General features: G+C 50.3%; 1 protein-coding gene and 2 pseudogenes across 1 annotated transcript in view; 2 read left to right on the top strand and 1 right to left on the bottom strand.

Moving 5' to 3' along the window:
- Positions 1 to 25,522, top strand: part of LOC132808475 (gastrula zinc finger protein XlCGF7.1-like) — a 506,159-nt gene that overhangs the window by 324,542 nt on the left and 156,095 nt on the right. The gene's annotated exons all lie outside the window — the stretch shown is intronic.
- Positions 223 to 4,723, bottom strand: LOC132808474 (zinc finger protein 239-like; annotated as a pseudogene).
- LOC132808476 (zinc finger protein 239-like) lies at positions 10,464 to 16,108 on the top strand (annotated as a pseudogene).

Below are 25,522 nucleotides of genomic sequence, written 5' to 3'. Positions count from 1 at the left end.
CAGCATCTTAAGACCTGCCCAAGTGTGCCAGGATACCAGATCAACAATGAACTGAACTTATTCTGGCGTGTAAACTCCAATCATTATTGATCATCGGTAACTAATCCCTCCAAAACGTGAACCTCGACACAAATATCAATTCTTAATTCCTTCATCTACACACATGCATTGGGTTAATTAAATGGTTAAGCGTTTAAGACTTCACTAGTGACGTGATAAGCATTTCAGAATGTTTACACAAATTCCTTTATAATTATTGCATAATTTTGCGTTTTAATAAAACAAGCCCTGGGGCTGCTATAATTCAGAACTGGGTGAAACAGTTGAATTCATGTTGTGATCCAGGCGACTGTGGCCTAGAAAGAAGCAGTACATTCCTATCACAGCAGTCAGTGTTTATAAAGACATTAAACAAAATAAACACTAACTTTAAAAATGATGTTAATATGTACGTTATGCTTTCTGGTTTAATTCTGACTATACTTAAAGTTTCTCTGATAAAGACATGTCTAAGCTTAAAGTTGTTCAGTTTTATAGGGTCATAAGTTGTTAAACAGAAGTCTCTTCAGCTCCAACCTCTCTCAAAAGAGGTAAAATCTCCATTTCCCAGCTCTTCACTATGGATGCACGTTCCGACGAGTTCAAGCTAACCTGTTGGTTATTTTCTTTTGCAAGATGATATGTAACATCTCCTGTTGACTCTTCCGCTCGTTTCAAAGCAGGCAAACGTTCGACTCCTTTAAAACGATTTAAACTGACACTGGCATTCCTGTTGAAGGGCTTCTGCCCAAACCGTCGATTCTCTGGCTCCTTGGACGCTGGCTGACCTGCTGCGCTTTTCCACCTTGACACTGGATTTCCGCACGGTCAACGACGATATTGCCGTTGTACTCTGCGCACCAGTTATATGTCCGCTGATTTCTCTCTGCCGGCTGCGAACACTGTAAATTGTGACCAAAAACCTTTCCCCCAACAAACACACACAGATAAACTGAAACCAAAAGATCTTCCTGAAGTCTTTGTGACGACGCAACATTTATTGATGCTTAACTAGTGCGTTTTGCAAAACAGGAGTCTGTCCCTTTTCAGGCTATCCTAGCTCCGTAACAATTTACTGAAAAAAAATCAAAACATCTCTGAATTCTGTCCGGAGTGGATTTCAGTACCAGCCAAAAGGCAAATCAAAACCAGGATGTACAGCACGGAAACAGACCCTTCGGTCCAACCGGTCCATACCGACCAGATATCCCAACCCAATATAGTCCCACCTGCCAGCACCCGGCCCATCTCCCTCCAAACCCTTCCTATTCATATACCCATCCAAATGCCTCTTAAATGTTGTAATTGTACCAGCCTCCACCACTTCCTCTGGCAGCTCATTCCATACACACACCACCTTCTGTATGAAAAAGTTGCCCTGTAGGTCTCTTTTATATCTTCCCCTCTCACCCTAAACCTATGCCCTCTAGTTCTGGATTCCCCAACCCCAGGGAAAAGACTTTGCCTATTTATCCTATCCATGCCAGTCATAATTTTGTAAACCTCTATAACGTCATCCCTCAGCCTCCGACGCTCCAGGGAAAACAGCCCCAGCCTGTTCAGCCTCTCCCTGTAGCTCAGATCCTCCAACCCTGGCAACATCCTTGTAAATCTTTTCTGAACCCTTCCAAGTTTGGCAACAGCGGGGAGACCCAGAAATGGAAAAGACTGAAGGGGGAAGTCAGCGGTAAATCTTTTGAAGAGGTTACAAAGGAGAGACCTCTGTCTGCAGCGGGAATGACCCCCACAGTAGCAGGTCGAGGTGGACGGCATTTAAGGAGAAGCTGGATACAGACGTCAGGGAGAAAGGAACTGAAGGGAATGCTGCTGTAAGGGAAATCAAGTGTGAGCAAGTGAAGGGGAGGTGCGTAGAGGCTCACATGGGTCAGAAATACTGAGAGAGACCAGTTGAGCTGAAGGACCTGACTGGAGACTCAATGGGACAGAGAGTGAAATCTTGGATCCACCTGCAAGAGAAGGAGAAACACGTGATTTACCTTCCAGGATTAAGCAAGCCCCGCAGATTCTGCAGATCACTTTATTGGTCAGAGCACTGAGTATAGGGGTTGGGGTCTGGACAGGACGTTGGTTAGGCCACTTTTGGAATACACAGGAACCTCGATTATCCAAAGGACACATGCAGGGTGTATTTCCGTCGCTTGACGATTAGATCCCTTCCAGTGAGGAAACAGGCCCAACCAGTCCACACTGACCCTCCGAAGAGTAACCCACCCAGACCCATTTCCCTCTGACTAATGTAACTAACACTACGGGCAATTTAGCATGGCCAATTCACCCTGACCTGCACATCTTTGGACTGTGGGACGGAACCGGAGCACTAGGAGGAAACCCACGCAGACGCAGGGAGAATGTGCAAACTCCACACAGTCTGTCGCCTGAGGCAGGAATGAAACCCGGGTCCCTGGTACTGTGAGGTAGCAGCACTAACCACTGAGCCACCGTGCTGGTTCATCTAATTCTGGATAATCGAAGTTCCTCTGTATTATGCGCACTTCTGGTCTATCAGAAGGATGTTCCCCCGTGTGGACCCACTGGTGGATCTGGAGGCCGGATGAGTGGGGGAAGCCCTTGCCACAGACGGAGCAGGTGAAGGCGTCCTCGCCGGTGTGCACCAGCTGGTGCCGCAGCAGGGTGGATGAGTGAGAGAAGCCCTTGCCGCAGACGGAGCAGGTGAAGGACGCTCCGCGGTGTGGACCTGCTGGTGCCGCAGCAGGGTGGACGAGTAAGGGAAGCCCTTGCCGCATATGGAGCAGGTGAAGGGCCGCTCCCCGGTGTGGACCCGCTGGTGATTGTGCAGGCTGGACGAGTGAGAGAAGCTCTTGCCACAGACGGAGCAGCTGAATGGCCTCTCCCCGGTGTGGACCCGCTGGTGGGTCAGCAGGTGCGACGAGCGGGTGAAGCCCTTGCCGCAGACGGTGCAGGTGAAGGGCCGCTCCCCGGTGTGGACCTGCCGGTGCTTGAGCAGGGTGGACGAGTGAGAGAAGCCCTTGCCGCACACCGAGCAGGTGAAGGGCCGCTCCCTGGTGTGGACCCGCCAGTGCATGAGCAGGCTGGACGATTCGCTGAAGTCCTTCCCGCACTCGGAGCAAGCAAACGGCCTCTCCCCGGTGTGGAGCCGCTGGTGGGTCAGCAGGTGGGGCAACTGGGTGAAGCCCTTGCCGCAGACGGAGCAGGTGAAGGGCCGCTCCCCGGTGTGGACACGGCGGTGGATCTCCAGCATGGAGGGGTAGCGGAATCCTTTCCCGCAATCCCCACACTTCCACGGTTTCTCCATGGCGCGCGGAATGCCTCCTGAGACTTCCTTTCCCCACAGTGGGCAAACTGGCTCAGGCACGTGCCCCTGTGGTTCAGGTAAAGATGATACTTTAAGAGCCTACTGAAGCAGACAAAAACGTTCAAAGAATTTGCCCCTTCTGGACTGAAAGAGGGACGTCTCTCCTGTCCCACGAATCAAGGGGCTCTGTCAGACCTTCACATGGTACTCAGTTGGGGAGCTCTATCTGCAAAGCTGCTCTTCTCATATCCTGTGAAAAGGGGATTACAAAAGTCATTGCTGCCTGCACATGACAGGAATTCAGAACAGATCATTCTAGTTTCTGTAGAACTTCCCTAAAACAACCAAGTTACAATATGCAGATGCCAGTGTTGGGCTGGGGTGTACAAACATAAAAAAAATCACACATCACCAGGTTGTAGTCCATTAGATTTGTTTAGAAGTTCGAGCTTTCAGAGCTCTGCACCTTCATCAGGTAGCTAGTAAAACCTCCAGGCGAAAAAGACAGCAGATGCTGGAGATCAGTGTGGTGCTGGAAAAGCACAGCAGGTCAGGCAGCATCCGAGGAGCAGGGAAAAAAATAAAAAAAAATCGACATTTCGGGCAAAAGCCCTTCATCAGGAATGAGGAAAGAATGAGGACACTTTCCTCATTCCTGAAGACGGGCTCATGCCCGAAACCTCGATTCTCCTGTTCCTTGGATGCTGCCTGACCTGCTGAGCTTTTCCAGCAACACATTTCCAGCTCTGATCTCCAGCATCTGCAGACCTCATTTTCTCCTATAACCTAGAGTTGTGTGATTTTTAACTTTAAAAAGTGTTGCAAATCTCCACCCCCCCCCTCTCTCTCTCTCACACACACACACACACACACACACTTTTCTTCAATTCTCACTCTGCTGTTTCTGATATTACCCATCCCCCAGTATTGTCCAGAAAGGGACTTATTACCTAAAAAAGCTGTAAAACTCCATCCCACACACTCTTTAACACTTGCTGTACCTAATATTTCCCCCCCGCCCATGCTCCAGCAGGGTCTGACTGATGCTCATTGACTGAGCCACACTCACCTCTTCCTGGACACAGCGACCCTCCAAACCAACACAACATCAGCTCCCCATAACCCTCCCGCAACGGCGCATGTGCAGGAGCATCCGGTCACGTGAATCGAGGGACCGCCGTCGTCACAAAGGCCGCGCGTTCATTGGACGGAGCACAAGTCCGTGTGGCGGCGCTGGTCTTTGTTACGCCCACGTGACCTCCCTCCTCCTCCACCCCCCAAGCTCCCCTCCCTTCACCTCGACACGGGGAGGCATGACCAATGGGAAGTTTTGGAGGACCGGAAGGAAGGCTGGTCCTCCTACCAAAGCATCCCCTCATTGTCTGAATGCGGAAGTTGGATCATGAGCTCCTGCTGCTCTCTCTCTCTGAATGAAGATTGAGTGTTACCCCAGACTGCACCAACCTCTGTGAGTACAGCACCCTCTCTTCTCACCCCTCCTAATCCATTTCTTTCCTCATTTTGGGATTAAACTGTTGGTTTGTAGGAAGTGAAGTGAAAGGAGGTGAACTCAGGAAAGGTGGATATGCTGGATGCATTGGTCTAGATCGCTGTCTCTGTCTCTCTGTGTCTGTGTCTGTTTCTCTCTCTCTCGTGTCCTTCATCAGGAATTGCGGAGGGGGAGGGGTGGAAAGGGTGCTGAGAGATAAATAGGAAGGTGGGAGTGGGGCTGGGGGTAAGGTAGATGCAGGTTGGGGGTGGTGGTGATGGCAACAGGGTGGAGCAGATTGGTGGGAAGGAAGGTGGACAGGTGAGACAGTTCAAGAGGGTGGTGCTGAGTTGGAGGGTTGGAGCTGGGGTGGGAGGGGGGAGGGAATGTGAGGAAACTGATGATATCGATGTTGATGCCATGTGGTTTCAGGGTCCTAGGCCACCTGATACCTGGAGGAAGAATGCCTCTGCATTGGGACCCTCCAACCATACGGGATCAATATTGATTTCACCAGTTTCCTCATTCTCCCCTCCCCCCCCCCCCCCCCCATCCCAGATACAACCCTCGAACTTGGGACTGCTCTTTTGAACTGTCCCACCTGTCCATCTGCCTTCCCATCTATCTGCTCCACCCTCCTCTCTGACCTGTCACCTTCTTCCCCTGCTTTCATCTACCCATAGCATTCTCAGCTCCCTTCCCCCAGTCCCACCTCCCTCCCATTTATCTCTCAGTCCCTTTGGGCCCACCCCACATTCCTAATCAAGGGGTTATGCCAAAAACGTCAAACCTCCTGCTCCTCAGATGCTGGCTGACCTGCTGTACTCTTGCAGCACCAGACATTTTGGTGCTTATTTGTCTGGATGTTCTGATGTGACTCATTCACAGATGTGAAGTCACATTTGAGAAAAACTCCTTCATGGAATGTGGGCTTTCTTTTTGGCAAGGCCAACAATGTTTTTGTCACTAACTGCCCTTCAGACAAGAGGATTGCCAGACTTTAGGGGGCATTTTAAAAGTCAAGCACGTGAGCCGTCATATGCAGGCAGCACCAAGTTAACGCTGACGGATTTCCTTCCCTGAAGAGCGTTATTGAATCAAATGGGTTTTCAGAAAAGTTTCATTTTCTCAATGACTGAGACTAGTTTTCAATTCAGATTTTTAAAAAAATTTAAATTTAATTTCCCCAATGTTTGTTTTTACTGGTATTTGAACCCATGAGCCCAGATTATTTGCCTGGGGCCTCTGGATTGCTGGTCCAGTGTTGTTGTTATAACATCACTGACTCACCTGGACAGCATTGAGAGTCATACAGATGTATAGCACACAGAGACCCTATGTGCAACTGGTGCATGCCGAGCACATAGCCAAAATTGATCTAGTCCGATGTGCCAGCACGTCCCTCCAAACCCTTCCCATTCATATTCCCATCCAGATGCCTTTCAAATGTTGCAATTGTCCCAGCCTCCACCACTTCCTCTGGCAGCTCATTCCATACACGCACCACCCTCTGACTGACAAAGTTGCCCCTTAGGTCCTTTTTATGTCTTTTCCCCTCTCACCTCTAGTTCTGGACTCTCCCACCCCAGGGAAAAGACCTTGTCTATTCACCCTATCCATGCCCCTCATCATTTTATAAACCTCAATAAAGGTCACCCCTCAGCCTCCGATGCTCCAGGGAAAACAGCCCCAGCTTATTTAGCCACTCCCTATAGCTCAAACCCTGGCAACATCTTTGTAAACATTTTCTGAACCCTTTCAAGTTTCGTTTAACTGTACAGTAAAAATCATACTGGACTTGGATATATCTCGTGTTACTGTGCAATATGTATTTATGTATGGTTGTATAAATTTGATTTATAATTTATTTCTAGTTATATCATAGAGTGTTGTAGCCATGTTGTGTGTTCAAAGTTTGGGAGAAGATAGTAGTGTTATGGATGCGGATCATTAGCTGTTTTCCTGTTTGTCCTATGTAGTGTTTTGTGCAGTCCTTATTGTGTACAAAATTCCATGCAAGGACTGCACAAAACACTACATAGGACAAACAGGAAGACAGCTAACGATCCGCATCCATGAATACCAACTAGCCACGAAACGACACGACCAGCTATCCTTGGTAGCCATACACGCAGATGACAATCAACATGAATTCGACTGGGACAACACTAGTATTATAGGACAAGCCAAACCGAGAACAGCCAGGGAATTCCTAGAGGCATGGCACTCATCCACAGATTCAATCAATAAGCACATCGACCTCGACCCAATATACCGACCACTGCAGCGGACAGCTGGAACTGACAACCGGAAGTGGGCAGAGACAAACCACTATAAATGCCGGAGGAAAGATCACAGAAGCGCTTCACAGGAGGCTCCCAAGCACTGAGGATGTCACCTAGACAGGGGACGAAGCGTCTGCAATACAAACTCCCAGTTCAGCGAACAGAACCACAACATGTCATGTATTTCCACTCATACCCGTTACAGGACAGGAGAATACTGGGCTCAATGCTGACTCTGTGGATGAATCTAGTCAGACTCATTCCTCTCTATATCCAGAGAGTCCTGTAAGTGTATTCCTCTATAGGGTCCCTCCAGTCTCACTTGGGTATTGAGCGACTCCACTACAGTCATCCTCAGAGCGAGCATGTTCTAGGTCTTGTTACCAAAGCAAAGTTCTTGCTCTGATTCTCTTTCCCCCCCCCCCCCCCCCCCCCCCCAACATCTTGGTCTGTCAATATGGTAGAAAGAGAGGTGGGGGGGCAGATAACTAGGTTAGCAAACTGCATGAGGGTGGCATGGTGGCTCAGTAGGTAGCACCGATGCCTCATAGTGCCAGGGACCTGGGTTCAATTCCAGCCTCGGGCGACTCTCCGTGTGGGTTTCCCCCGAGTGCTCCGGTTTCCTCCCACAGTCCAACCTTGTGCAGGTGAGGGTGGGTTGGCCGTGCTAAATTGCCCAGAGTGTTCAGGGATGTGTAGCTTAGGTGCACGTGTCAGGGGTAAATATAGGGGAATGGGTCTGGGTAGGATACTCATCACAGGGTCGGTCTGGACTTGTTGGGTCGGTATGGACTTGTTGGGCCGAAGGGCCTGTTTCCACACTGTAGGGGTTCTAATTCTTAACTTTTCTTGGAGCTAGATCTGTCAAATGTCAGGAATCAGAAAAATTGGGAGGGAGCGTATTAGGTACGGCAGTAGGGAGAGTGTGTGGGATGGAGACTCACAGGTGTTGGGTTATGGGCGTGGAATGAATATTCCGTGAAATCGATCTGTTAAACTCTGAGATTCTACGTGATACTGACAGCGATGACTTTCTAATTGACAGGCTTTCACAGGAGGATTTACCTGCATATCTTGAACTAATTGCCTCAGCCAGCTTGACTCATTGGGACTGGAATTTTATCCATCTTTTGAGTGGAGAAGGAGGATTGTCCCGCCTGCTTCCAGAGATCTGACTGGTAAAGCACTGAGATGCCGCTGTTCGAGGGTGGAGGGAGCTTTACCGGAGCGGAGAGTTAGCCAGCCGGCCACCCGCAGCAGAGTGGGACGTCAGAGGGAGCGTCGAACCTGGAGGGAGCCCGCGCCGTGGGGAAACCGTGGAAGTGTGGGGAATGCGGGAAGGGGTTTCGAGTCCCCTCTGAGCTGGAGATCCACCGGCGCGGTCACACCGGGGAGAGGCCGTTCTCCTGCCCCGAGTCCGGGAAGGCCTTCATTGGGTCCTCCAAGCTGCTGAGGCACCGGCGGGTCCACACCGGGGACAGGCCGTACCCCTGCCCCGAGTGTGGCAAGGCCCTTCACCCAGCTGTCCCACCTGCAGACGCACCGGCGCCTCCACACACCAGGGAGAGGCCTCTCACCTGCCCCGGGGGCGGCAAGGCCTTCAATCGATCGCCGACCCTGCGGACGCACAGGCGCCTTCCCAACGTGACCGCACGGAGTTGAAGTCTGCAGCGAATCCCACCCAGGACTGGGGGGGGATCGTGCCCGTGGGGGGGATTGTGCCCCGTTCGAAGACAGTGGGTGAAGCGGGAAGGGAGCGAGGCTTCCTTTCTACCGGACTGGCCGCTCTCGCTCCCTTTGCTTCCCGTGGGACCGATGCTGTTTGAGGCTGGGACTGCACGTTCCCCGGGCCAAAGATCTGCAGGAGCTGAGGAAGTGCACTCCTTTCACACCGGATGGTAAATCATGTTTGTCCCATCTATTTCAGTCTTAAATACCCTCCGTGACCTGGCCTCCCAGCCTCCTGTGGCAGTGAATTCCACAGATTCCCCACTCTCTGTCTGAAGAGGTTTCTCCTTATCTCCGTTCTAAAAGGTCTAAGGCTGTGCCCTCGGCTCCTGGTCTCTCCTACCAATGGAAACATCTTCCCAATGGCCACAGATAGATCAAAGTCAAATACAATAGCCTCTATTCCATTGAGTGTCCAGCACACTTTACAACACTTTGTAAAATCAGGAGTGCCATTGATGAGGTGAGTGGCAGGTGTCTTTTCCCGATAGAATAAAGAATATTCCAGCACAGGAACAGGCCCTTCGGCCCTCATGGGTTCAAATACCAGTAAAAACAAACATTGGGGAAATTAAATTTAAATTTTTTTAAAAATCTGAATTGAAAACTAGTCTCAGTCATTGAGAGAATGAAACTTTTCTGAAAACCCATTTGATTCAATAACGCTCTTCAGGGAAGGAAATCCGTCAGCGTTAACTTGGTGCTGCCTGCATATGACGGCTCACGTGCTTGACTTTTAAAATGCCCCCTAAAGTCTGGCAATCCTCTTGTCTGAAGGGCAGTTAGTGACAAAAACATTGTTGGCCTTGCCAAAAAGAAAGCCCACATTCCATGGAGGAGTTTTTCTCGAATGTGACTTCACATCTGCGAATGGGTCACATCAGAACATCCAGACAAATAAGCACCAAAATGTCTGGTGCTGCAAGAGTACAGCAGGTCAGCCAGCATCTGAGGAGCAGGAGGTTTGACGTTTTTTGGCATAACCCCTTGATTAGGAATGTGGGGTGGGCCCAAAGGGACTGAGAGATAAATGGGAGGGAGGTGGGACTGGGGGAAGGGAGCTGAGAATGCTATGGGTAGATGAAAGCGGGGGAAGAAGGTGACAGGTCAGAGAGGAGGGTGGAGCAGATAGATGGGAAGGCAGATGGACAGGTGGGACAGTTCAAAAGAGCAGTCCCAAGTTCGAGGCTTGTATCTGGGATTGGGCAGGGGCCGGGAGGGGGAGGAATGAGGAAACTGGTGAAATCAATATTGATCCCGTATGGTTGGAGGGTCCCAATGCAGAGGCATTCTTCCTCCAGGTATCAGGTGGCCTAGGACCCTGAAACCACATGGCATCAACATCGATATCATCAGTTTCCTCACATTCCCTCCCCCCTCCCACCCCAGCTCCAACCCTCCAACTCAGCACCACCCTCTTGAACTGTCCCACCTGTCCACCTTCCTTCCCACCAATCTGCTCCACCCTGTTGCCATCACCACCACCCCCAACCTGCATCTACCTTACCCCCAGCCCCACTCCCACCTTCCTATTTATCTCTCAGCACCCTTTCCACCCCCCTCCGCAATTCCTGATGAAGGACACGAGAGAGAGAGAAACAGACACAGACACAGAGGGACAGAGACAGCGATCTAGACCAATGCATCCAGCATATCCACCTTTCCTGAGTTCACCTCCTTTCACTTCACTTCCTACAAACCAACAGTTTAATCCCAAAATGAGAAAAGAAATGGATTAGGAGGGGTGAGAAGAGAGGGTGCTGTACTCACAGAGGTTGGTGCAGTCTGGGGTAACACTCAATCTTCATTCAGAGAGAGAGAGCAGCAGGAGCTCATGCTCCAACTTCCGCATTCAGACAATGAGGGGATGCTCTGATTGGTAGGAGGACCAGCCTTCCTTCCGGTCCTCCAAGGCTCCCCATTGGTCATGCCTCCCCGTGTCGAGGTGAAGGGAGGGGCGCGTGGGGGGTGGAGGAGGAGAGAGGTCACGTGGGCGTAACAAAGACCAGCGCCGCCGCACGGACGGGCACTTCGTCCAATGAACGCGCGGCCTTTGTGACGACGGCGGTCCCTCGATTCACGTGACCGGATGCTCCTGCACATGCGCCGTTGCGGGGGGTTATGGGTAGCTGATGTTGTGTTGGTCTGGAGGGTCGCTGTGTCCAGGAAGAGGTGAGTGTGGCTCAGTCAATGAGCATCAGTCAGACCCTGCTGGAGCGTGGAGGGAGGTGGGATATTAGGTACAGCAAGTGTTAAAGAGTGTGTGGGATGGAGTTTTACAGCTTTTTTAGGTAATAAGTCCCTTTCTGGACAATACTGGGGGATGGGTAATATCAGAAACAGCAGAGTGAGAATTGAAGAAAAGTGTGTGTGTCTGTGTGTGTGTGTGGGGTGGAGATTTGCAACACTTTTTAAAGTTAAAAATCACACAACTCTAGGTTATAGGAGAAAATGAGGTCTGCAGATGCTGGAGATCAGAGCTGGAAATGTGTTGCTGGAAAAGCTCAGCAGGTCAGGCAGCATCCAAGGAACAGGAGATTAGATTACTTACAGTGTGGAAACAGGCCCTTCGGCCCAACAAGTCCACACCGACCCGCCGAAGCGCAACCCACCCATACCCCTTACCTAACACTATGGGCAATTTTGCATGGCCAATTCATCTGACCCGCACATCTTTGGACTGTGGGAGGAAACCGGAGCACCCGGAGGAAACCCACGCAGACACGGGGAGAACGTGCAAACTCCACACAGTCAGTCGCCTGAGGTGGGAATTGAACCCAGGTCCCTGGCGCTGTGAGGCAGCAGTGCTAACCACTGTGCCACCGTGCTGCCCTAACCACTGTGCCACCGTGCCACCCTACCACTGTGCCACCGTGCAAATCACACAACTCTAGGTTATAGGAGAAAATGAGGTCTGCAGATGCTGGAGATCAGAGCTGGAAATGTGTTGCTGGAAAAGCTCAGCAGGTCAGGCAGCATCCAAGGAACAGGAGAATCGAGGTTTCGGGCATGAGCCCATCTTCAGGAATGAGGAACGTGTCCTCATTCTTTCCTCATTCCTGATGAAGGGCTTTTGCCCGAAATGTCGATTTTTTAAAAATTTTTTTCCCTGCTCCGCGGATGCTGCCTGACCTGCTGTGCTTTTCCAGCACCACACTGATCTCCAGCATCTGCTGTCTTTTTCGCCTGGAGGTTTTACTAGCTACCTGATGAAGGTGCAGAGCTCTGAAAGCTCGAACTTCTAAACAAATCTAATGGACTACAACCTGGTGATGTGTGATTTTTTTTTTATGTTTGTACACCCCAGCCCAACACTGGCATCTGCATATTGTAACTTGGTTGTTTTGGGGAAGTTCTACAGAAACTAGAATGATCTGTTCTGAATTCCTGTCATGTGCAGGCAGCAATGACTTTTGTAATCCCCTTTTCACAGGATATGAGAAGAGCAGCTTTGCAGGTAGAGCTCCCCAACTGAGTACCATGTGAAGGTCTGACAGAGCCCCTTGATTCGTGGGATAGGAGAGACGTCCCTCTTTCAGTCCAGAAGGGGAAAATTCTTTGAACGTTTTTGTCTGCTTCAGTAGGCTCTTAAAGTATCATCTTTACCTGAACCACAGGGGCACGTGCCTGAGCCAGTTTGCCCACTGTGGGGAAAGGAAGTCTCAGGAGGCATTCTGCGCGCCATGGAGAAACCGTGGAAGTGTGGGGATTGCGGGAAAGGATTCCACTATCCCTCCATGCTGGAGATCCACCACCGTGTCCACACCGGGGAGCGGCCCTTCACCTGCTCCGTCTGCGGCAAGGGCTTCACCCAGTCGCCCCACCTGCTGTCCCACCAGCGGGTCCACACCGGGGAGCGGCCGTTCGCTTGCTCCGAGTGCGGGAAGGACTTCAGCGAATCGTCCAGCCTGCTCAAGCACCAGCGGGTCCACACCGGGGAGCGGCCCTTCACCTGCTCGGTGTGCGGCAAGGGCTTCCCTCACTCGTCCACCCTGCTCAAGCACCGGCAGGTCCACACCGGGGAGCGGCCCTTCACCTGCACCGTCTGCGGCAAGGGCTTCCCTCACTCGTCCAGCCTGCTCAAGCACCAGCAGGTCCACACCGGGGAGCGGCCCTTCACCTGCACCGTCTGCGGCAAGGGCTTCACCCGCTCATCGCACCTGCTGACCCACCAGCGGGTCCACACCGGGGAGAGGCCGTTCAGCTGCTCCGTCTGTGGCAAGAGCTTCTCTCACTCGTCCAGCCTGCTGCGGCACCAGCAGGTCCGCACCGCGGAGCGGTCCTTCACCTGCTCCGTCTGTGGCAAGAGCTTCTCTCACTCGTCCAGCCTGCTGCGGCACCAGCAGGTCCACACCGCGGAGCGTCCTTTACCTGCTCCGTCTGTGGCAAGAGCTTCTCTCACTCATCCACCCTGCTGCGGCACCAGCAGGTGCACACCGGCGAGGGCGCCTTCACCTGCTCCGTCTGTGGCAAGGGCTTCCCCCACTCGTCCGGCCTCCAGATCCACCAGCGGGTCCACACGGGGGAACATCCTTCCGATAGACCAGAAGTGCACATAATACAGAGGAACTTCGATTATCCAGAATTAGATGAACCAGCACGGTGGCTCAGTGGTTAGTGCTGCTACCTCACAGTACCAGGGACCCGGGTTTCATTCCTCCTCAGGCGACAGACTGTGTGGAGTTTGCACATTCTCCCCGCGTCTGCGTGGGTTTCCTCCTAGTGCTCCGGTTCCGTCCCACAGTCCAAAGATGTGCAGGTCAGGGTGAATTGGCCATGCTAAATTGCCTGTAGTGTTAGTTACATTAGTCAGAGGGAAATGGGTCTGGGTGGGTTACTCTTCGGAGGGTCAGTGTGGACTGGTTGGGCCTGTTTCCACACTGGAAGGGATCTAATCGTCAAGCGACTGAAATACACCCTGCATGTGTCCTTTGGATAATCGAGGTTCCTGTGTATTCCAAAAGTGGCCTAACCAACGTCCTGTCCAGACCCCAACCCCTATACTCAGTGCTGTGACCAATAAAGTGATCTGCAGAATCTGCGGGACTTGCTTAATCCTGGAAGGTAAATCACGTGTTTCTCCTTCTGTTGCAGGTGGATCCAAGATTTCACTCTCTGTCCCATTGAGTCTCCAGTCAGGTCCTTCAGCTCAACTGGTCTCTCTCAGTATTTCTGACCCATGTGAGCCTCTACGCACCTCCCCTTCACTTGCTCACACTTGATTTCCCTTACAGCAGCATTCCCTTCAGTTCCTTTCTCCCTGACGTCTGTAACCAGCTTCTCCTTAAATGCCGTCCACCTCGACCTGCTACTGTGGGGGTCACTCCCGCTGCAGACAGAGGTCTCTCCTTTGTAACCTCTTCAAAAGATTTACCGCTGACTTCCCCCTTCAGTCTTTTCCATTTCTGGGTCTCCCCGCTGTTGCGAAACTTGGAAGGGTTCAGAAAAGATTGACAAGGATGTTGCCAGGGTTGGAGGATCTGAGCTACAGGGAGAGGCTGAACAGGCTGGGGCTGTTTCCCCTGGAGCGTCGGAGGCTGAGGGATGACCTTATAGAGGTTTACAAAATTATGAGGGGCATGGATAGGATAAATAGGCAAGGTCTTTTCCCTGGGGTTGGGGAATCCAGAACTAGAGGGCATAGGTTTAGGGTGAGAGGGGAAGATATAAAAGAGACCTACAGGGCAACTTTTTCATACAGAAGGTGGTGTGTGTACGGAATGAGCTGCCAGAGGATGTGGTGGAGGCTGGTACAATTGCAACATTTAAGAGGCATTTGGATGGGTATATGAATAGGAAGGGTTTGGAGGGATATGGGCCGGGTGCTGGCAGGTGGGACTAGTTTGGGTTGGGATATTTGGTCGGTATGGACGGGTTAGACCGAAGGGTCTGTATCCATGCTGTACGTCTCTTGACAAAGCCTTGTCTGAGGGTGAAATGTTGTCATTCCCGTTGACGCGGGTGGTCCCCTGTCTGTCGTCCTTTTTGTTTCCTTTCTCGGAAAGGACGTCGCGGACATGGACAGCGTTCCCGAGCCCCGCTCCGGAACGGGCTGTTCCGTCCTCTTCCAGGCCCCGGGGTGGGGGGAAGGGGCAGCTTGAGTGCAGTGGGAGAGTGGGCCGTTCACCGGGAGGGTGCCAATGGGACGGGAGAGCGGTACCGGTAATGGGGTGAGGGGGAGATGCCTCAGACCGCCAGAAACACTGGGGCAGCTGCTCGCGTGCTCCTTTTGGATCTCACAGCACAGGGAGGCCATTCATCTGATTACCTCTCTGCCTCTGCGTCTGTCTGTCTCTCTGAGGTGACAGCGGATTCCAGCATATTGCTGCTTGCTGGGTAAACCTGTTTTTCCTCTGTTTTCCCCCTCTCTCTCCTGCTCAAACCCCTGAACTTCAGGCCGCCCCTGACCTTGTCACTATCAGTGAATAGGGAACAGCTTTTCTTCCTCCACCTTATCTGAACCTATCACAATCTTCCCCACTTTCACCAGTTGTATCTGTGTGTGACCCTCTCTTTCTGTGTCTCTTTCTCTCCTAAGCCCCCTCCCTCACCACATCCCATTTACCCACCCCCTCCTGTCATGCTCCCACTTTCAAACGGTCTCGTTGTGTTTTCACTGCCTCTTCCCCATCGTTTCCGTCAAGCACCTCATCTCACGCTTAGAACCCCTGCAGTGTAGGAGCAGGCCCTTCAGCTCATCCAACCCTCCCTCACCCAGACCTCTGCCTGTAACCCTGCAATTCCCATTGGCTAACCCACCTAGCCTACACATCCCTGGGCACTATGGGTAATTTAGCACGGCCAGTCCACCCAAACCTGCACATCCCTGGATACTATAGGACAATTTAGCCTGGCCAATCCTACACTAAGGGTGGATTGGCCATGCTAAATTACCCATAGTACCCAGGGATGTGTAGGTTAGGGTCGATTGGCCATGCTAAATTACCCAATCCTACACATCCCTGGGTACTGTTAGGATAAAATAAGTCAAGGGAGGGTGGAGCTATAGCTGCTGTTTGGGGAATCGAAACTGTTGCTTACGTGGCCAGCTCAGCTGCCAACGCCCAAATGAGCTCAATAACAGGAAACGCCTCGCAAACGCGAAATGTCCTAATAAGACAATGCTTAGTAGCTCCGCGAAGCTCTGCTTAGCAAAGAGTATATCAGGAGCAGATTTGGGAGGGGAAGGCAGAACGTGCCTTCTCCAGTGAATGCATGGTGATTCACTGTATCAACTACGATTCTGCAATAAAGCCTGCTTGTGCCAAACAATTGAGCGTCTGTTGTCTCTCCTCCTAAAACTAACATGCAAGGACAGATTCCGGCCTTACAGTACTATGGGTAATTTAGCATAGCCAATCCACCCTCACGTACACATCCCTAGGTACTATGGGTAATTTAGCCTGACCAATCCACCCTAACCTACACATATCTGAGCACTATGGGTAATTTAGCATAGCCAATCCACCCTCACCTACGCATCTTTGGATTGTGGGAGGAAGCCGGTGCACCCGGAGAAAACCCTCGCAGACGCAGGCTGGAAACGTGCAAACTCCATAGGGACAGTCGCCCCTGAGGCTGGAATTGAACCCGGGTCCCTTGGCGCTGTGACCACTGAGCAACCCCTTATAATCCGCCTGCGTTAAGATCCTTTTGTCACCTGGATGAATGTTACAGGGGGGAGCGGGGTTTAAGTCTTCTCTGAGCTGAGAGAGGACACAGGAGATGCTCCTCATCATGCTTTCATGTGTCACGTTGTATAATTCTTAGATTTTACATGTAAATGTCTAGTTGGGGTTCGAATTCTTGTAAATATAGACAAACCGAAAGACTTGTTGAGACATTTCACCAACCCCCAAGTAGGCAATTGACATGCCCGCCCCTGAAAAGAGAACCTTTCGTGGGGTCAGAGTTGACATTGAGAATAGCGAAATGAACACTGTCCCCGTCGTGTTTGTATTTTTGCTGACAGAAGGGCAGTTTGCAGTCAGCAGGAACTGTGGGACTACAGGCTGCGGGCCAGGTCTGCGCTCGGGAGCGTAAATCCCAACGGGAACCAGAGGCGTTGCTAACGTTTACGCCAGCTGAGCTTAGCAAGAAAAGGCTGCGACCCTGTGCTTGAACTGATCAGCCGAAACTTTGGGCGTAGCCAAGGAGATCTGAAGGCGAAGCTCACGGGAGGGTCTCCTTTCTCAAAAAAACCAGAAAACATGAGGGATACCAGGAAGAATTCCGCTGAATTCCAGAGAGCTGTGGCATGCTGTTGATTTGGTACAATGAGCTTTTAATGTGAACTCTCATGAGGGAGTGCAAACGAACTCAAGTTGAAATGTAGCTCCGTAAAGTGTGTAACAGTCATAGCGTTGACCGTTGTTGAACGTTTTGATGCGGTCCAGTTTTTCTTTTGTATTTTAAAGATGAGATGATGTTTTGTGGTTTTTGGATGGGTTGGGTACAGAGTGGGAGGTAGGGTGGGCTGGGATCTTCCATGTTGATGGGATTTGACAGTGAATTTTGCTTCGTCAATTATTCAGACTGTGTGCCTGGAGAGAGGGAGGGTCTGACCCTTGGGAAGGGTGCTGGCGGGGTGTGGGCGGGAGGTGAACCTTTGCAATGTCCAATCAGAAGGCTAAGTGTTAAGATAACAAGAGCCGATATTTAGCAGTCGATAAGTGCAACATGTAAGCAGTTTGTTCATATGCAGCTCAAAGGCTGTCCCCAAAGTTAAACTTAGCAGGGCGCCTACCCACTCAATCCAGTTACCCACCCCATTTCAGGGTGGATATGTGAACTATCACTAATTTTGGTTCTTCTAATGAATAAAACATTTAAACCTAGCTGTTCAGGAAAGCAAACAAGTTTAAAACTACAGCCATGCTGCAGTTAAACTCAATAGACTTACTCAGAGCAAAATACATGTTCCCTGAACGCAGTTGAAAGTTAACATCGTTGTATTAGATGTCGGAATATCTGTTTAAATGGAGCCGTGAGCTTTCCCAATGTAGACAGGGCTCCTCGAAACGTGGCAGTGTCCCCCCTGCAGCTGCAGAGCGAGACAGGAGAGTTTGTTTTTGTGAATGAGCAGTTGTAGCGCGAGGTGGCTGTTGCTTGGTGACGGTGAGGCTCCCCCGGCCCCGCCCATCTCCCCGTGCAGACGTCACGCGGGGGTGAAGGCGGTTGGGAGGAGAAGTCGCTCGAGCGGGGAAGCGGCGGCCGTTAGGAAAATGGCGCCGTGCGGCCCGGGGCAGATCCCCGTCACTGGTCACCGCCGCCTTCCTGGTGCAGCTGCTGTGTCACGGGGGTTAAGGGCCTGTTTGGGAACTGGTCGGCCGCCTGGGTGGTGGAGTTCTACTGGTCGTGGGGCGGCCCCTGTGTCAACTATGGGGCCACCTGGAAGGTACTGGGCCCGGGAGGTGAAAGGTGAGGCAGGTTGTGGGGGGGACGGAGGGGAAGGAATGTGGGGCCTGTCCTGTCATAGTCACATTTTACACTCACTTTCCATCTGCTTTTACTGGCCCTAGTGCTGTTTACCCCTCACTGTGTTTTTTAATCCTTGTGCTGTTTACCCCTCACTGTTACTTGTGCAATTGCTGAGGGTAGTGTGTAAATACTAGTGAAGGATACTATGTACCAGCATGTATATGTTCCTCAGTTATTGAAGGGGCAGGACCTGTTGAGAATGGTTAGCAAAGTATGTGGTGCACTAAGCCTTGTTAACTTGGAGATAGTTTGGTATTTGGAAAAATATACTTTTTTATTATTTAGAATCATAAAGATGTACAGCACATGAACACACCCATTTGGTCCAACCTGTCCATGCCAACCAGATAACCTAAATTAATCTAGTCTCATTGGTCAGCACTTGGTTCATATCCCTCTCAACCCTTCCTATTTATATACCCATCCAGATACCTTTTAAATGCTGTAATTATACGACCTCCACTACTTCCTCTCGCAGCTCATTCCATACGTGCACCATCCTCTGCATGGAAAAGTTGCCCCTTAGGTACCTTTAATATCTTTCTGCTCTCACCCTAAACCTATGCCCTCTAGTTGTGAACCTCACCCCTACTCTGGGGAAAAGACATTTAAAAAAAAGTTGAGCAGCCAGACAAAAGCTATAAAATGTTGAGCCACATGGGGAAAAAGAACTGTGGCTCTACCTTTTATTTCTCCTCTTGGCATTTGAACATTTAACATCTGTCAATAACACCAGCATCGCCACAGAGCACATTGTGTCTGCTCCTCGGTGTGAACAACAGCGCACCTGCTCGCTGGTGTCACCAGTACATTGTCCATGCTCCTCGCTGTCGACAGAAAAGGAGACGTCGCTTATCTCTGTTCCTAAAGGTCTTCCCTTTATTCTTAAAGCTGTGTCCTCTGATCCTAGTCTCTCCTACCAATGGAAACTTCTTCCCAATGTCATTGCACTGTGGGGATGAAGCCCTAACCTGTCCAGTAATTTCTGGTGGGTGAGACTAGGCCTCAAGGTTAGAGGGAGTAGCTTTCAAACAGAGATGAGGAGGAACTGCTTTTCCCAGAGGGTCGTGAATCTATGGAATAGTCTAGATTAGAGTGGTGCTGGAAAAGTACAGCAGGTCAGGCAGCATCCGGAGAGCAGGAAAATTGACGTTTCGGGCAAAAGCCCTTCATCAAAATCTCAGGAATCCTTTGGCCAAGGAAGCAATAGAGGCAGCTTCATTTAGTATATTCAAGACACAGTTGGGTGGGATTTGGCCTGGTTGGGGAATTAAGGGGTTCCTTGTGACAGTGCAGGGAAGAGGAGATGAAACGATGGATAGATCAGCCATGATCTTAATGAATAACGGAGCAGGCTCACTTCTAGCAACTGGAGTGAATCCAGGGAGGGCGCAGACTTTGCAACCTCAGGTATGTGTCTTGGTTACCCGGGTGAGGAGAGACAGAAGTTCAAGTTGGGACTGTTTTCCGTAGCTTGCCAGAGTCTGAGGAGTGACCTTATACACTTTTATATCATCATGAGGGGCATGGATAGGGTAAATAGATGTGGTATTTTCCTTTGGATGGGGCAGTCCAGAACTAGAGGGTAATAGGCTTAGGATTGAGTGTGGAGCTGCTGCAAGTCAGGCAGCATCCAAGGAGCAGGAAAATTGACATTTCGGGGAAAGGCCCTTCATCAGGGAAGTGTGTGTGTGAATTTGTGTATAAGACTGTGCGTGGGAGAGTCTGTATTTGCACGAGTGCCTGCTTGATAAAGTGAGATTGTGATGGAGTATGAGCCTACGAGAGGGTGAGTGTTTTGAGGGGGTGGTGTATGTGTATGTCTGAGAGAGAGCGTGTGTGTATGAGAGAGGTATGGATATCAGTGGATCAGCTTTGGCTTGGAGGGCTGAAGAGCCTGTTCCTGGGTTGTAAATTTTTTGTTCTCCATTGAGGTTGTACAGGATGTTGGTGAGGCCATTTATTTTTGGAGTACTGAGTACAGCTCTGGTCGCCCTATAATAGGAAGAATACTATTAGAGCCCGGACCAACGAGGAGCACTGGAACACCGGAAGGAGTCTGGTCCTCCTGCCAGTCAGAGCAGCCCTATTGTCTGAATCCGAGACATCGATTTTCCTGCTCCTTGGATACTGCCTGACCTGCTGTGCTTTTCCAGTGTCAATCTTGACCCATGAGCTTCTGAAACTGCTGCTGCTCCTCCCTCTTTGAATGAAGATTGAGATTCATCCAAGACTGTAATTTCCTTCCTCTGTCCAACAGCACTCTCTTCTCTCACTCCCTTTTCTATTTCTTTTATTTTCATGCTGGGATCCAATTGTTGACTTGCAGCAACTGAAAAGAAAGGGAGTGAATCCAGAAAGAGGCCAGACTCTGGAAAAGCTGGTCCAAGTCTGTGCCTCAAACACCTGGCATGTGCAGTACCACAGTGTGAAGTTATAGTCTTTGCTGTGAAAAAAAAAGCAGAAATGAGGTGTATTGTTTAAATGGTGATATATTGGGAAGTGGAGAAAGTGAGGACTGCTAATGCTGGAGATCAGAGTCAAAAGGTGTGGCACTGGAAAAGCACAGCAAGTCAGGCAGCATCCAAGAAGTAGGAAAATTGATGTATTGGGCACAAGCCCATCATCTGGAATGATGTGGCTTAGGGTGAGAGGGGAAAGATATAAAAGAGACCTAAGGGGCAACCTTTTCACGCAGAGGGTGGTACGTGGATGGAATGAGCTGCCAGAGGAAGTGGTGGAGGCTGGTACCCATTATAATATTTAACAAGCATCTGGATGGGTACATGAAGAGGCAGCATTTCGAGGGATATGGGCCAAATGCTGGCAAATGGGAATAGATTGATTTCGGATATATGGTTTGTATGGATGAGTTGGGCAGAAGGGTCGGTTTCTGTGGTGTCTGACTCTCGTTGTCTTCGGTGAAAGCAGAAGAGTGGTTGTGAAGACAGGACTTTCAGAGCAGCTTTCAAAGATGTTTTGCCCTTACTGGGACCGGAAGAAGTTACAATGAAATATTTGGGAGACAGCAAGCAACTAAGTGAGTTCATCTGGGATTTTGGTGGAAACTGGGAATTTGTTGCACTGTGGGGATGAAGGATGTCCATTCTATCTCTCTCGCCACTCCACCCTCTGACCCCTGTCCAGTCCATCACCCCATCCTCTCGCCATTGATTCTGTCTCTCACCCCCACCCGCCCACCGCCCATCTGTTCCCTCCCCCAGCACCTTCTGCTTCTTGTCCTTTCTCTTTCCACCAATTGCTCCTGTCCATTCTCTCTATCTTCCCACATTCTGCAGTCCCCCCTTTCGGTCTCTGCTCACACTCTGGACCGCGTGCTCTGTCCATCACCCACGTCAGCCCCTGTCCATTCCTCCAACCAGCCACAGTATCCCCAATCCATTCCACCCCCCCCCCACATCCACAGTATCCCTGTCCAATCCCCCCCCCTGCCCAGTCCCCCTCGCCATCCACAGCACCGGCTGTCCAACCCACACTGCCACCCATAGCACCCCCTGTCCATTCAACCCGCCAGCCACAAGTCCCCCATCCATTTCCTCTGCCACCCAGAGCACCCCCTGTCCATTCCCCCTGACAGCCTCAGTGCCCCCTGTCCATTCCCCACTGCACCCCCGTCCATTCCCCCATGGACTATAACCTGGTGTTGCGATTTTTAACCATATTCAGAAACATCTGAAAGCACATACTTTTTTTTTAAAAAAGAGCTGCTGAAATCTTTCTGAAACTTTCATTGAAGTCTACACAGTTAGGCTACAGCTCAGGACAAGTTATAAGGGGTGAATGGCCTATACTTAGTCTCGTGAAATTGGTTCCAACTATGTAGAAATAGAGTTGTAAAGCACGTACACGAAGACTTTCAGTCCAGGCTGACTAGATATCCTAATTTAATCTCGTGACCCATTTGTAAGCATTTGGCCCATATCCTTCTAAACCCTTCCTTTTCATATGCCCATCCAGGTGCCTTTTAAATGCTGTAATTGTACCAGCCTCCACCACTTCCTCCGGCAGCTCATTCCAAACACACACCACCCTCTGTGTGAAAGAGTTGCCCCTTAGCTCCCTCATAAATCTTTTCCCCCCATCCTAAATCTATACCCTCAAGTTCTGGACTCGCTCCCACTACCCTGGGGAAAAGGCATTAAAAAAGTTGAACAGCTAGACAGAATGCAAAAGAAATAAAATCTTAAGCCACAGGAAAAAATGTGATTCTATCCTTTTTTTTTCTGATTTGCATTTGGACGCTTAAAAACGTCAGTCATAACGGCATCTCCACAGAGCATACTGTGCATGCTTCTCGGTGTCAGTAAGGCACAACGCATATTTGCCGGTGTCAGCAAATCACTGCACATGCTTCTCGCTGTCTGCCGAAAAGGCGCGCGACCTACTTTTGACGAACCAATAGAATGCCAAGGAGGACCAGAAGAAGACCGGTCCTCCTGCCAATCAGAGCCCCCCATGTCTGAATGCGAAAGGTGCTCCATGAGTTTCTGAACCTGCTGCTGATTCTCTGCCTCTGAATGAAGATTCACCTTCATGCCGGACTTCAACTTCCCTCCTCTATCCAATTTCTGAGTGCGGCGCTCTCTTTTGCCACTGCCGTTTTCCATTTATTTTTAATGCTGGGCTCATGGGCCGTGGGTTTTACTCCCACAATCCAAAGATGTGCAGGTTGGGTGAATTGCCCAATTGGATGTGTAGGTTAGGTGCATTACTCAGGGGTAAATGTAGAGTAATAGGGGAATGGGTTGCTCTTCGGAGAGTTGGTTGGTCCGAAAGGCCTCTTCCCACACTGCAGGGATTCTATAAATTATTGACTTGTAGCAACTGAAAGGAAAGGGAGTGAATCCAGGCAGGTGTCGGACTCTGGAAAAGTTGGTCCAGATCTGTGTCTCAATTGGCAAAATAAACAGGCAGGAGGCTGGAAGAATATAGCAAGCCAGGCAGCATCAGGAAGTGGAGAAGTCGACGTTTCGGGTGTACCCCTTCAGGACGGGGCGTGGGTGTAGGGGGAGCTGCAGAACAAGGGGATGCTGGGGACAGGATAGTGTAGTGGGGATAGGTGAAGACAGGTAGAGGATAAGACCTGGTTGATCAATGGGAGGAAGGAATCTGGTTGGCAGGGAGGGGGAGGAGCTGGGACAGGAGTTGGGGGATGGGAAGGGAGGTTATTTGAAATTGGAGCACTCATGTCAGAAAGGGATGGTGACTGGAAAGTCCAGTCGGCCGCTACAGACCCGGCTGTGATGCTCAGCGAACCATTTCCCAAGTTTACACTTGGTCTCTCCAATGTGGAGAAGACCACAGTTGGCAAACACGTGGCAAGTGCAGTACCATCATATGAAGTGATAGCCTTTGCTGTGGGAAAAAAAAGCAGAAAGGTGTGTTGTTTAAATGGTGATGTATTGGGATGTGAAGAAAGTGAGAACTGGAGATCAGAGTCGGAAAGTCTGGCAAAGAAAGCACAGCAGGTCAAGCAGCATCCGAGCAGTAGGACAGTCAAAGTTTCAGGTATGAGCCCTTCATCAGGAATGATGCGTGGATGTTCAGAGGGGCATCAGCGTCCTTCTGTGCCAGTTGTCAGACAGGTGCAGCAGGCAATGAGCAAGGCAAATGGTGTATTAGCAAGAGGAATGGAGTTCAGAAATAGGGATGTCATCCTGCAGTTAGGGGGTCATTGAATAAATTCAAGGTTGAGTTAATCTGATTTTTGAACAAGAAAGAAGTGGATGTTTATGGAGGAAGGCAAGAAAATGGTTTTAAGCCCAGTTTAGAACAGTTCCAGAGTCAGTCAACACAGAAACAGACCCTTCAGTCCAACTAAACCGTGCTGACTGTGTTCACAAACTAAACTAGTCCCACCTGTGTGTATTTGGCCCATATCCCTCTGAACCTTTCCTATTCACGTACTTATCCAAATGTCTTTTAAACCTTGTTACTGTACCTACATCCACCACCGTGTCTGGACATTGATTCCACACACAAACTACTCTCAAAAAAAAGGCGCTATTCCAGTCTTTTGAAAATCTTTCTCCACTCACCTTCCTCATTTGCTCCCTAATCTTGAAACCCCCATCCTAGGGAAAGGACACCTGCGGTTCACCTCATCTACCCTCCTCATGATTTTATGAACCTCTTTTAAGGTCACCTGTCAACCTCATGTGTTCCAGTGAAAAAGTCCCTGCCTATTCACCCAGCTGTAGGTATATTCATATCCAGTTATGAATTGTTCAATGCTGGTGCAGACTTGAAAGACCGAATGGCCTGGTCTTGCTCCCAACTCTCTCACTCTGTGTCCAGAAGAGCAAGAGGCCCTAAGTCAGAGGAGCAGAAATTAGGCCATTCAGCCCATCAGATCTAATCACCCCATTCAATTTTGGCTGCTAGATTTCTCAACCCCATTCTCCCCGTAACCCTCGATCCCCTTGATACTCAAGAACCCAACTGTCTCAGTTTTAAATATCCCCAGTGACCTGGCCTCCACAGCCTTCTATGGAAATAGATTCCACAGATTCACCGCTCTCTGGCTGAAGAAGTTTCTCCTTTCTAAAAGGTTTTCCCTTCACTCTAAGGCTGTGCCCTCTGGTCTGAGTCTGTCCTACCAATGGAAACATCTTTGCAATGTCCACTCTGTCCAGGCTGTTCAGGATTATATATGTTTCAATTAGATCCTCCCCCGAGTGTGGCCCTATTAATCAGCATGAACCAGATCCTTCAGGATGAGGTACAGCAGGGATTAGAGTCAGCCAAGTGAGAATGGAGGGAGAGTGTGTGGGATGGAGACTTTCAGCTTCTAGGGAATGAGAGAAAAGTGAGTTTGCTATAAATTAGAATTGATCGGATGGGCCAAAATGTGGTAGATGGAATTTAATTTTGAGAAAAGTGAGTTGTTGCATTTTGGTCAAGCAATCCAGGCAGGACTGACACCGTTAAGGGGAGTGTTGCAAAACAAAGAGACCTTGGAGTGCAGGCTCCATAGTTGCAAATGTGTTGCTGGTCAAAGCACAGCAGGTTAGGCAGCATCTCAGGAATAGAGAATTCGACGTTTCGAGCATAAGCCCTTCATCAGGAATAAGAGAGAGAGAGCCAAGCAGGCTGAGATAAAAGGTAGGGAGGAGGGACTAGGGGGAGGGGCGATGGAGGTGGGATAGGTGGAAGGAGGTCAAGGTGAGGGTGATAGGCCGGAGT

Source organism: Hemiscyllium ocellatum, assembly GCF_020745735.1.
Source record: "Hemiscyllium ocellatum isolate sHemOce1 chromosome 27 unlocalized genomic scaffold, sHemOce1.pat.X.cur. SUPER_27_unloc_6, whole genome shotgun sequence".
In the NCBI taxonomy this organism is placed as follows: domain Eukaryota; kingdom Metazoa; phylum Chordata; class Chondrichthyes; order Orectolobiformes; family Hemiscylliidae; genus Hemiscyllium; species Hemiscyllium ocellatum.
This window is presented reverse-complemented; position numbering and strand designations above follow the sequence as displayed.